The sequence below is a fragment of the Pelmatolapia mariae genome, linkage group LG17 (assembly GCF_036321145.2).
Source record: "Pelmatolapia mariae isolate MD_Pm_ZW linkage group LG17, Pm_UMD_F_2, whole genome shotgun sequence".
NCBI lineage: Eukaryota > Metazoa > Chordata > Actinopteri > Cichliformes > Cichlidae > Pelmatolapia > Pelmatolapia mariae.
This window is the reverse complement of record NC_086242.1, coordinates 34,578,774-34,591,756: the sequence shown is the minus strand read 5'-3', so window position 1 is coordinate 34,591,756 and position 12,983 is coordinate 34,578,774. Positions and strand designations below refer to the sequence as shown.

At 40.9% G+C, this 12,983-nt stretch overlaps 1 protein-coding gene across 6 annotated transcripts in view; it reads right to left on the bottom strand.

Moving 5' to 3' along the window:
* slc38a4 (solute carrier family 38 member 4) overlaps positions 1-12,267 on the bottom strand; it is a 35,058-nt gene extending 22,791 nt beyond the window's left edge. For 3 of the 6 annotated variants that reach the window (XM_063500775.1, XM_065469473.1, XM_065469474.1), the window contains exon 1: positions 12,169-12,266. The gene's annotated coding sequence lies outside the window, so the exon portion shown is untranslated. Of the gene's footprint in view, positions 1-1,901; positions 2,009-12,010; positions 12,095-12,168 lie in introns of those variants that run through there. The other 3 variants (XM_063500776.1, XM_063500777.1, XM_063500774.1) reach the window with 3 other exon arrangements.
* Positions 12,268-12,983: the final 716 nt, after the last annotated feature.

Genomic DNA, 12,983 nt, shown 5'->3' with positions numbered 1-12,983 from the left:
CAGATATTAATGGCACAATACGAGACTTCCAACCATTTCATACACCACTGGACCAGGTAAACTGTAACACTGCACACTTTCACTGCTCTTCTAAAGCCCATCCCACAGCTTGCAGCAACAACTGGTGAAATAACCACTTGCGACACAATGTAGGTGGATCCCGAGTTAAACTTGACTCAATTTTGAGGTGAATGACTGGAGTGACTGCCAGTGTTTGACTTACATCAGGGTAGTAAATACAATTGAACATTACATTCACAACCAAGACCCGAAGTGTCTGTAGTGCCCGACTGTCAGTTACAAAGCAAAGCCTAATGAGCAAATACGTAGATATGGACAGGTCTTTATTCTACCTTGATTACCTTTATGCATAATGATAGCTTTGCTTCTTTGCACTGAATCAAACAGTGTTTCTCTCTGTTTAAAAAGGTCTTATGTTTTAAACCAATCATTGGGTTTTTCATGCAAATTTCTGAGAATGACACAATATGACAACAACTGTAACATCAACGATGAACAAAAACCTTCCCACAACCACCTGATGATGATCAAGTGGAGCAGTAAAAACATAGTTGAGCTACCATCCATCCGCAAGTGGTCAGTCTTAAGGACAGCTGATAGAAATACAAGGACCTGCAACTTAAGCAACAGCTTCTAAAGAGGGAAGCGGTTGAGCCACTTCAAAGTGTAAACAAGCGTTTGCAGTCAAAACTTGAGCTCTTTTGCATACACTACCAGGGGTGTTCAATGTCCTGGCCGATGCAGTTGAGACCTTCTTTCACAAAAACTTATTGTTACTGACAGGTTGTTGTACTTTCTGTGAAGTAAAGCCATAATAGTTTTGAGCCAACAGAGATTAGGTGGCTGTGTCATCGTTAAAAGCCACATCACACACGCCGCTACACCTAATCTCTCAAAGTCCTTGTCTGCCGTGCTGTTAGAGGGAAATGGAGACTGGGGTTCGCTCTCTGCAGCCAAGAGGATTAACCTGTCAAGCTGGGTTAAAATGATGTGTTGATACAACCATTACTTATAGAAGCCCACATTAAGTACTTCCCACCATCGGTAAAATTAATCTTTATAGGTTGCTGGAATTTGTTCATTTTTTTCCAAACCCGAACCATCTATCTCACTCCCGAGGCCATGCTAGGTAAAGCCATATACAGAAACTTCAAACCACTACCAAAACTTTTTTAAAGATTCCAGAGACAACACACAGTTCATACAATATGCATTTAAAGATGTTGGCGTTAATGTCCAATCTGCTCACTAATATAAGCAGAATCCTTGAGTTTTAGATGGCAGATAGGCACTAGGTCTTCTGAAACACAGGAGGCTGTAACCTATCAGTAATCACCCTTCCTGTTGTTAATAGCTAAAAACATGAACAAGCACCGATTTTGTTCTTTCAACATGTCTCGAGGCTAATCGCACAGCAGCAGTTATTTTAAGTTTCTTCTCATATATAGAATATCTGCTATAGTGCTATAGACTGTATGCAGTCATGGTAAGATAAGACATTGGTTGTCAAAAATCTAAAGTGTTAGGCAAAAAAGGAACAGAAGCCAGGCTTAAAAAATACAGTAATTTGTAATTTTAGAATGAGAGCACTTTACCCATTTAGTCTGAAACCAATCGTCTTCAGTGTACACACAAACTGTTGCATCAGCCACGGTCTACAAGTCTTGGCACGAGCAAACACACCCCTTAATAGCTAAGTGAGTGAAGTCAATGCTCTAAACTGCTACGTGTTACACAGAAAATTCCTTGAAAGCAAACATTACACATATTTCTGTTTTACCCCCCACTCAACATTTGCACAACAGAGGTCCTACCTGCTGTGCATGGCATGGCTCACTTTTTCAAGAAAAAAATCACCCTAAACAAACAAGCTCACTTACTGAAAGGTTTCTTGAAGCTGTTCTAGGAAGGTTCCTTGTTTGTCCTCCCTTTTTGAATGAATAGATTTGAAGAAAAACAGACAGAAGACAGACGAGTGGATGGGTGAGGTGCTCTGGCCCTTTTGTGACTCAGGTAAGACAGGAGGCTTTTAAAAGAGAGGAAGGAGGGCCTCTGTCAGCCAATCAGGATGTGCGCAGTTTGCTAAGACTCCTCCTTTTTTGATCAGTCATAAGCAGGGTCGTAACCCTGATAGCTCACCCCCAATCTCCACCAACACCACCCACTTGGTATGCATACATGTATATACACATCCGCCTCAACAAATATAATCGAGGAGAGCACACGGAGTATAAACTATATACACTCACTGAAGGACAGATAGAGCTACACTGTAACGTGGCCAGTTTGATCATCGGCATCGGACTGAAGATTGGTATCGTGGTAGCGTGCACCAACTCTTAAATACCCTCAGCAGCTTCAAGACACGACCACATGACAAGCCACATGACCACTTATAAATGGACCTAAATCATACAGATCAAACACAGGTGGTCTGTATGATTTAGGTCACAGAAATCTGCCGACTGGACTGGTCTCTGACACACACACACACACACACACACACACACACACACACACACACACACACACACACACACACACACACACAATTGCTTGCACATGCAGCAGGCACACAGATGCCCAGACACAGACATACTGTGGACGACTGTCAGTGTTTTCAGTAGAAGGCCGTGCCACAGGCTGACCAATCAGACAGCTCACTGTCTGGATGTCGGCGTGCCCAAGGTCATGTTTGTGTCAGAGATGGTTTTTTTTTTTTTACTTTGTAATGCAGTTCAAACAGAAGAAAACAGACACATGCACAGATCACTTAAGGTACAAAGACACTATTTTCTTCGTCAGAACATCGGGCATTGATCTTGCTGAACATGAAAACATATGTGTTAAAATATAGACTCCAAATGTTGAACTGCTACAAAGTCTTCGTTTATACGATACTTTACTGTGTTTTAATGTTCAAATAAATTCAGAAAATTAACTTCAGCCACCACGAGCCATTATTAGTTCACTAGCTGCTGTCCAGTTTGTAGTGAAACTGTGAAAAGTATAACCTAAAATGGGAAACAGGGACCATTTGCTTTTGAAATATGTCACCTGCAGCTCAACACAACTTTACATCTTATAATCTAAACTTTTTACCGTCTCTGTTGCTCTTTTTCACGTTTCACTACCGCTCGTCTAGTAGTTAGCAAGTGTTTGCAGGCGAGCACAACCTGACAAATCTTGAGCATGAGTGTGTGTGAGATCATGTGAAAAACTTCAAAATGTACCACAGCAAGAAAGCAGTAATAATGATCTCACTTTAAATGCAGGTAAAATCAAATTCATCCCAAAAGTTCGACACAAAGCAGAAAAATGATGAAGCAGAAAAATGCACAGGAGAGACAATTTCTGTGAAAGCTAAACTTTTACAATCAGTAACCCCCAACCACAATAGCCCCATGGTTACAATGACCTTCCTTATATGGCACAGCAGTCTCTGATGTGTGTGTGTGTGTGTGTGTGTGCGTGTGTGTGTGTGTGTGTGTGTGTGTGTGTGTGTGTGTGAGCGTGTGTGTTGGGGGGTGGGGGTCTTCACACACATGCTCGGCTAATCACCTGTGACTAGGGAGAAAAATCAACCCCCAAAGAGACAGATTCGGGGGTTGGGAAAGAAACTTCTGAGCTGGGCTGAACAGCAACTAGCAACAAAAGTGCCTGAGGTCAGAGTTTGAGGTCACATGATTAGCACTGCAAACAAAAACAAAGACGTGAAGTATCCTTTGAAGGCAAAGACACGTGCTGGCTTCAGCCAATCCATTCAATGATCTGTATCTGCCTCAGTTCCAGCCTACAACTATAAAAATATAAACCTAAAGGGCCAGTCCACTAACTTTGCTCATTTAAAATGAAGGTTGTTAGTATAAAAAGTACAAAAACAAAAACTTTCTTTATGTACTATAATGTCTCTATACAAGTTTACCAAATTGGGGTAAGAAATATGTGGCTGAAAATATTGCAAAGTTGCTACGAGCATCTACAAATACAGATATTTATCATATTTGGAAATATGTCAGTATCTAAAAATCCTTTTTTGAATCATCCGATTCTTCTTTCTTTTAGGTGTTTTTTTTGAGTAATAATAATACTGATAAACAATCCTGGAATTGAAACTTCACTTATTTACTGATAGGTTTGTGCGGAACAGGGTGTAAGAGTTTATGTTCTCAGTTCTCTTCTCACTGGGTTCAGTAAAGGTTGATCATGTCATGGACTGGCTGTGTGGAGGCAGGTGAGGACCCAAATGCAAAACTCACGGAAACAGAACTGAACTCAAAAATCACTGCTTTATTGCAGGCTTAACAATGATACAAAACTAGACTGGGAATGCTAAACTGAGGACCGAGGAAACACAGGGAAAATCACGCCGCTTCAGGGAAGACACATTAACGACGCGACACTGAACTGAGGGAGACGTGGACGTAAATACACAGAGGGAAGTGGGAGCGCACGGGGAAAACAGGTGACACTGATAACCATAACGAGACACGGCAGGAGCAAACACAACACTGACGCACACTGACGGGAGACTATCAAAGTAAAACAGGAAGCACACAGAGGCAGACCAGGGGGAGAGAGAGAGAGCACGGGCAGAGCACAGACATAACGGGCTGGGGAAAACATGGAATAAAACACAAGGAGGGGAAACGAGGGTCACAGATACACAGAGGAGGCACACAGGGGGTAAAGTCACGAGGGGAAATCTAATAAGCAACACTTTAACAGAACAACCAAGGAACCAGGAATAAAAGAACAAAATACAAAAACACACGAAAACTAAGAATGCTGGATCAACATGACCCAGGATCATGACAGATCATTGCTCACGCTGTCATCTCTACCCACATTTTGAGCCATTAGCATGTCCCCAGTCAATGTTTTGGGAACACTTTGTCATTTAACTGGCAGAGCCCACCTACTGCTGGTGTTTGCCACCACACTCCGGCTATTCTTTGTCTAATTCTTCATTACAAAGTTTGCTAAAGTGATTGTCCAAATAAGAGATTAGGTAACCATGTGGTTTTTCCAGATTAGAGAGTACACGTTGTTACTCTCCCGCTTTAGCTGCATGTCTGTAGCAGGAGAATAACAAAGTATGTTGAAATCAGGTGGCTGACAAGAGGCCACGAGGGATGTTTCCATCATGGATCGAGGGTTTATTAACCTCCCATTTTGACCAAAACATCGTTGGCACCATTAACTTTAACTTCTCTCTGTATCTTTGTTGTTAGTGAATCCCAAACCTCTCAACTCCATGTGACTGGGTGCAAATACCAAAGAACTTGCAAGTAAATCATTAGTTGTCCAGAGTGAGAGTTATTTCTATCCTCTAGGTGCAAAATCTGTCAGCACGTGTTTGTAAGTAAGTGCTATGTACATCATATGATACTTAGCAATTATATTTGTGGAGATCCCTTTAAGATAATCTCAAAAATATTCAATAATACATACATTAAAAATATAAGCTTAATTCAAATGACTAAAGTTACTTTAAACATTTTTTTGCAAACATTCTAAAAGTTGGAGGAAAGTTGTCCTGGCGTGCTTACGTCAAAATAAGTCTGTTACACAAATTTACACACGTCACAGTAGCTGCAAATTGCAACCACAGTCCTCCACCTGAAACCACAAATTCAATCTAATGAGGCAGTTTGGATGTACAACGGTAGCTGTTAAAGAGAAGCTGAACCAGCTGGTTCATACCTGCCAGCCTCTCTTGGGCTTTAAATGATTAAAATGAACAAAAAGTTATCAGTCAGCAGAAATGACCGCTAGTTGTTTGCAGGTCAACAGAAGAATCATAAGAATCAAACTGCTCTTCTTATGATGCACTTTGCTTTAAAAATTGAGCTACAATCAGCCGCAAAACTTACTGTTAAGAAGCAATTGGGTACCCTGCCACTAGGTGAAGGTAAAGCAATATTCTGGGTAACAGATTAAATAACAAACTGTATGGTGAGTTTAATACAGGAGTACATGTCTATACTACAGTATTGTTTTTTCTGTTGGCAAATTGATATATTTAATCACATTTAGAAAAGTAAAACAAAAATAGACATTGTTTATAGAAATCGACATAAATATGGGCCTCATTGTATGTTTACATGCAGCAAACTCTATTTACCTGCATGCATGCATCAATGGTCAACTACTACACTCAGTCAGACACTGACCACCTCCATTGAGTGCATAATAAAAAATCAGAATGCAAGATTTTGCTCAATCAAATAAACATCCATGTAGGAAAGGAGATTTTCATACCTTAATTTTCATTGAGTTATGGTTTAATTATGGTTTACCTGCACATCAGCAACATGCACCAGACAAAAATGCATATAATGCTGAAACAAAGGCGACTTTGAAAGCTGGACTGGATAGCATAGCCTAAAATACATGTATACAGTTATCTGACAACCTTTTGATATGGTTCCTAAGTACAGTTAACTTGAGTTATTAAGTTACCGTGTGAAATGATGTAATACTAATACTAACACTGGACTAATACGGCACACTTTGGAGATGTCAAAAATGAGTATACTCAATATTTGTTAAATTAGATGTTATTGTTATAAAATCAGTATCATATGACACTTTTATAAGGTGTTACTACTCATAAATGCTAGAAACGAGCCATTTTAACCTGTTGGTCGGAGGTTACTAAGTAACACGATGACACCCGATGAACAAACGCCACATTCCAACCAGAAATACCATCAAGAGCTAGAAGAACAGTGTGTTACTACCTCGGACAATCCCTGCTTTCTAAAACTCGTGAAACTTTTGAAGCACAAAACAGGTTCGCTAACCTTAGGTTTGCTTACATTTTCCAGTCATTTCACAACTGCCAAAAAATGAAATCCTATGATAGATGGATGAACAATAAAGTGTTATCTCTAAAGTCTTATCTGTGAAGAGAAAAAGCCATACAGCCAAGACTGGAATCCACAACGAGAGATCTTGCTATGATTGCAACTCGTTTTGTAAACAGTCCGAATATGTACTGATAACAGATAACGACAGCTGAAGCTCAGGGGGCTAAAAGTTCTTTTTCATGAGCGCAAAAAATACCAAACTGTCCATTAAACCAGTGAAGTCCATCTGCCTCTGCTGCCTAAGAACAGGACAGAAATCAAAGCGTTCTGAATCTGCAAAGAATTATGGCAGCCTAACCATAGCTACTGGTGAGGCGTGTCATCTGTGGATGGCTTAACATTCACTTGTGTCCCTGCAGCAAGAACTATAACCACATATGAGCGAGTGTGAGAGAGGCACGCATGCTCGTTCAGATCATCCAGTTTGTCAGTGTTTGCACTTGGGACGAATTCATCATGTGTGACATGTGGAAGACAACTCCCTCCTCCCTTCTGTAAATTTCCCTTGCTGTTGCGCTGGAATCGAATATCACATTTTCACATGTTGAGTGCATATGAACAGACTATCCTGGAAGGCTGCGTTCATGCTATTCATATCTAGTTTGAAACTGCTACCATTTGGAAGGGTTAGGAATCTATTTCTTGATTTTGATGTTCCATAGAGAAGTTTGATTTTTAATGTTCTGCTTCTGCAGGATAAAGTAAGCACAGAGGACTGAGTGTTCCCAGAAAAGGTGTGGTGGCTGGTAGCTTTTTTTTCAACCTCAGTCCTGAGGTATTCCCTCTAGTCTGGAACAAATAATCACATAGAACGACTCTCCTGAATAAGGGCAACGTTATACTACATCCAAAGTGCTAGGTTAGCTGGTTAGATAATTCCTCTCAACTGTTTTCCAACATTTTCTGTTCATTTCCCGTTATCGTTTCACAGTGACGGGCTAGATGTGTGAAAGTAAAGAAGAAGACGGGGTTTGAACGCACCTCTGTCATTTCATGCGATCACAGTGACGTATGTGGCCACTGAAAACAACTGCAAACACTTTTTGACGTAGCCAAACAGCACAAGGTGTGACCTATTTCTAACATAATATGGAACGGCCCTTATTGCCTGTGACATTTAAGATACCAGTTTGCGTCCACTGTTAGGCGACAGCAGTGTCGGAAGTGAAGGAATGAATCGTTTCATTTATTCAAAAGAAACTGTTACATAAAGATGAAGATTTCTATGATGAATATCAAACAAGTAACACACAAAAAACAACCAAAAAAAAGCCCATATTGACAAAAAACTTTGACCTTAGACCCAAAGTAAACACCATATTGACCTTTTGGACATAAACCTGGTGTGTCCAAACCTGTTTGTGAAGCCTGGAGACTTTCTCTCTCTGTCCATCTTATCAGTTAATATTGATCTGCCAGCTCATGTCTGCTAATAGTGACGACAGCATTTTGTTTTGTAACAATGTGTAATTCTTCACAAGCTCAAGGTTTCACCCTTGACTCTAGCTGGAGGGGTGGACGATGACTTCAGAAGGGGCTAATGGGCCAGAGAAGGGTTTTTGTTTCCTGTTACGTCAAAGGCTCAGTTCTCGATGTCTTCAGTTTCAGTTTGACTAAAATTAAGCTAAAAGACTAAAACCAGTTCCATCTGTGGTCTTTTCCACCATGAAAAATAACCCATGGGTGTAATTTGAGAGCTTGGAGCCAGTAACTTTTGTTAGGTCACCTGTATAAAGACGTCACTACCCGATGCACAGAGGAGACAGACTGTTCTCTCAGTAGGAGAACACATTTACGAAATAACCTGCTTCTTTTCATGTTTCTCTAGTTGGCACCATTTTGAACTCTGGATATCTTCATAACACCATAGTAAGAACTTTCCACATAACAGTCTGAATTTTAAGTTCACTTTAACACAGAACTACTCTGGCTGCTTATGTAAAGCTGACACCTTCGTCCCTAGCAGCTTTATAAAATGTAATTGAAGCATACAATATTGAATTAGGAGACACAGAAAAAGAGTCTTTACACTACAAAAGCATGAATTCAGGTCACTTTAATTACATTAACTGGGTCTAAGGAAGGAATTGCAGAAGAAAAATGGAGAATATTTTAGTGACCATGAACCCGGTGTTCTCTGATTATTCAGAGGCGCTATGTGGGATATTTAGAACTACAATCATATCAAGTCCTCTGCACTAATCTCTTGCTAAGGCACTGACTCATAGTTCCGATTCCTGGCAGACAGATAAAAAAAGAAAATATTTAAATATATTCCCTCTTTCATGCACAGTGTTGCCTACATGAAACTCATGCAGGGACTTGCTAACATTAGGTAAACTCTGGGTTACTCTGGGTAAATTATAAATGCTACATTTTTAGGAAAGGCAAGTGTATCTTGGGAAGTCTGTATATTGTCCTTGCTTCAGAGGTTTTAGATGAGAATATTCTAAAACTCTCAAGTCTGCAGGACAAATATGAAGGCAGAGTTAGCATGGGGAGACAGTTAGCCTAGCTAAGGCCCCAGTCACACAGGCCTATAACCAGGTTGTTAACTGCAGGGAAACCACTGATCATGAGGAGAAAATGTACATTCCCCAACAAGTTGCGAGTGGTTGAGAGCAGTCAATGTGATATCACTTGCTAAAGCCCCATTCACACAGGCCTTGAGAGCTGGCAATCACCTGTCCCAGTGTGTATTCCGCGAATGCTTGGCAAGTGGTTGCACTGTCACTACCATGAAATTGCGTTGCAAAGACGTGTGCAACTATGGATAACAATTAAGGAGGTTTTTGAAGCAGTACTCTTTTTATGACCAGTTTCACCTGGTGAAAGCTAGCAAACTCCAGCAATCACTTGTCAAACGGTCGGGAAATACATGGGTCGACAGGTCTCCAGGGCTATGTGACTGATACCTAATATGCTTGCTAGGTGAAAAAAATAGTTTTCGAGTTTCTATCACTCCCTCTCTTTGCCTTCTTTTCCTTTTGTGGTTTTCTCCTTGACATTTACCCCAGTTGTACCACAATCAGTCAACTGAGGAATGCCACCTAAAACTAAAAAACCAAAACAAAAAAACCTAATCAGGAATCACACCTTATTCCCTTCACAGGAGTTTCTAAAGTGCTCAAGCAGCTGTGTTGAGCACTGCAAACATCCCACAGTGCTTAGAGGACACTGAACCCCTGCTGCTGACCCCTGACCACCCTGTTGGCGAGAAAAAGAAAAGGGGGAAATTCCCTCCAGGGTTCTGCTAAGTTTTACATTAGAAAAAAGCTGGATTACTGTATACAGGCAGGTGGTTACCTCAGTGAACAGCCCAGGTTTGTGAATTATGCAATCATTCAGTTCACATTTTATACAGTGTATTACCTTTTCACATTCCCATTCAATGTGCCGACAGCATTCTGGAAAACTGCCAGTTGCTTCTGTGCTTTGTGGCACTGGCTCAATGCATCTTTGTATGATATCCATTCCTTTGAAACTGACACGGCATCTGGCTCATTTGCTCATACTCCAAGTTAGATCAGCCAGTACAGGCAATATTTCAGCTCCCAGCTGCGCAGCAGGATCTGACCTACATGTGTCATTCAGGTATCCATGGAGTCAGTGAGGAGTAAGGCTTCACGAGCTCCAAGCTCTAACATGTGCAGGAATTTTCTTCCCACCTTTATCATTTGAAATGACCCACTGCCATTGAGGCAATGGGTCATTTCAAATTTCTTATAAACTTAGGTTACACATTTACTCTGTAGTAATTATTAAAGCTGCAGCCAGGTAATAACTTCTCTTCAATAACTGATAGCCATTACGTCTCCACACAGTCTTTACACCACGAGTGTGTACCACTGCCACCACCACATTCCTCAAAGAAAACACGCCCACATCTAGAAACTTAAATATCCATGTAGGTGGAGTCATACTCAGATCTCTATTATGCAAGTAGGGAGAAAAGAAAAATCTAGGCCTTGGTTTGAAAGTGTACAGTCACTGTGTAGCAACTGGGTATTTTTAGCTTTCAGAATGGCAGCGACAGAACCTTAAGTCACCACTTAAATACGCCCAAGCCTGCAGATTCTCCAGGCTCAATCTAAGTCTTTGTTTTCAGTCCTGTGCTGTCACCTGGCTGTCTGCCACTAAGACCAGTGTTCTCCAATTTCAAACCAAAAGACGCTCAAGAGAGTAAAGTGGAAAGTGAAAAGCATCCCATTATAAAAACCTCACTCTTTATAATCTGTAATCTATTATGATGCCCACAGTCAAAGAAAGGATCTTCTAGGTGGAAACTGAGGCGCACACCATGACAGACAAAGAAAAAAAACAAACAAAAAGCATGGACATGAAATCTCGTCAAAATAAACTGAGATTAACCATATAAGCATCCCCATCAAAGCATGGGGACAGTATGAGCTTGTGATTGCAGTCATAACATATCTATTAGTCCTCAGAGGGCTTCCTCAAGCCACGCTCAGCGTGCCTCGCTCCGCTGTTACATAAACCACGATCCTTTCTTTCTTTAAGCATCTTCTCCAGCTGCTCACCGCTTCAAAAATCATTACTGGAATTGTATTATATACAGAGAGACTTTATGAGTCACATAAACTATGGAAAGTGAAAAAAAAGCAGGGAAATGTTAAATAAAAAGCGAGATGCAAATTGGAAACGTTATTAGCCGCCTTTGTGTAGCTTTTTTTCTGGGGTTTCAGTGAACGCGGAAAAGCATGCAAAACACACACAAGCTCCACGCAAAATCCACTTTTGCTGCATGCGATCAACTGGTGGCTCGAGAAACCATCTTGTTAAGACAATAAATGCTCACACCAAAAAAACAGAAAGAAAAAAGCGCAATTTTCTCTTATAAATAAAGACACGTTTGGCGCTGTTTATTGACTTCAGGCACCACCCTGCAGGAAGCCTCCGCACACAGACGCTCCTTATCTAAAGACACGCTTTACTGTAGAAAGAAACCCGATAAAAAAAATCAAAAAAAATGAATAAGCATGCATGCAAACCCAAATAAACCCGCGCACAAGTGAGCTCTCTGTCATTATTATTATTTATGATTTGACTTACATGTTCTAATTTTGGTCATTAAACCTCACCACACTGCTTACCAGGCGGGGGGAAGCCCTCCGAGTCAAACTGCCCGCTTCCAGAGTATCAGAAAGGGAGGGTAATGATTAGGCAGCTAATCACAAGAAGGATGAAAAAAAACAAAAACAAAAAAACTTAAAGTACAGAGCAGATGTTAATGGAAATGTCGGGGTCTTACCTACTGTGTAAGAGCGGCGCAGGAGGAAGCGGACTACTGGAAACGAGCGCTTCAGACCCTTCCCATTTAACAAGCAAGGACACTGAATGGAAATTTCCATTTACCATGTGATGATGGCAACTCTTTAAGCGTCGTATTACACCAGCGGCGCTGCTGGGGGCTCCTTCTTCTCCCAATTACCTCATTTGATTTTTTGATTTTGAAGTGACGGTCTGAGTGGAGTCGCTCAGTCATCTTTTACCAGTTTTTCCACCTGAAACAGGCGTTGTAGTCTTAACCATTTCATAATGAGTGTCCAATTTTATGTTTGGGCAGTGTTTAGGATAAATACAGGTTTAATGACAGGGAGTCGTTGTTTACATTCTGGCTGACCACGTTGTTGGAGAAAAAACAGCTTCACGCTGCCAGTTCAGTGCAATTCACTGCTTTTAAAGCGAGCAGGGCCAGGAACGGACTTATCATTTGGGCGTTCCTGTAGTGGTGGCCAAGTTAGAGGAAGCTGCAGTTTACTGTCGCCTCTATTTGCCATGCATTTATTATCCATTATATTATTTTACTGCCTTGCATTAACTACTTTCCCCCCAAAAGGAATAAATATTACACAAATACACATTAAATCTTAGTGTCGTGAGTTTTAACAGCAGGTATAGAAATCTAAGCCTTTGTGGGATGGATTCAGCAAGGTGTTGGAAATATTGCTGCCAGATTTTGGTGTGACAGCATTACAGAGTTGCTGCAGATTTATCAGTTACACGTTCATGGTGCGACTCTCCCATGTAACATCCCAAAAGTGCTCTATTAAATTGGGATCTGGC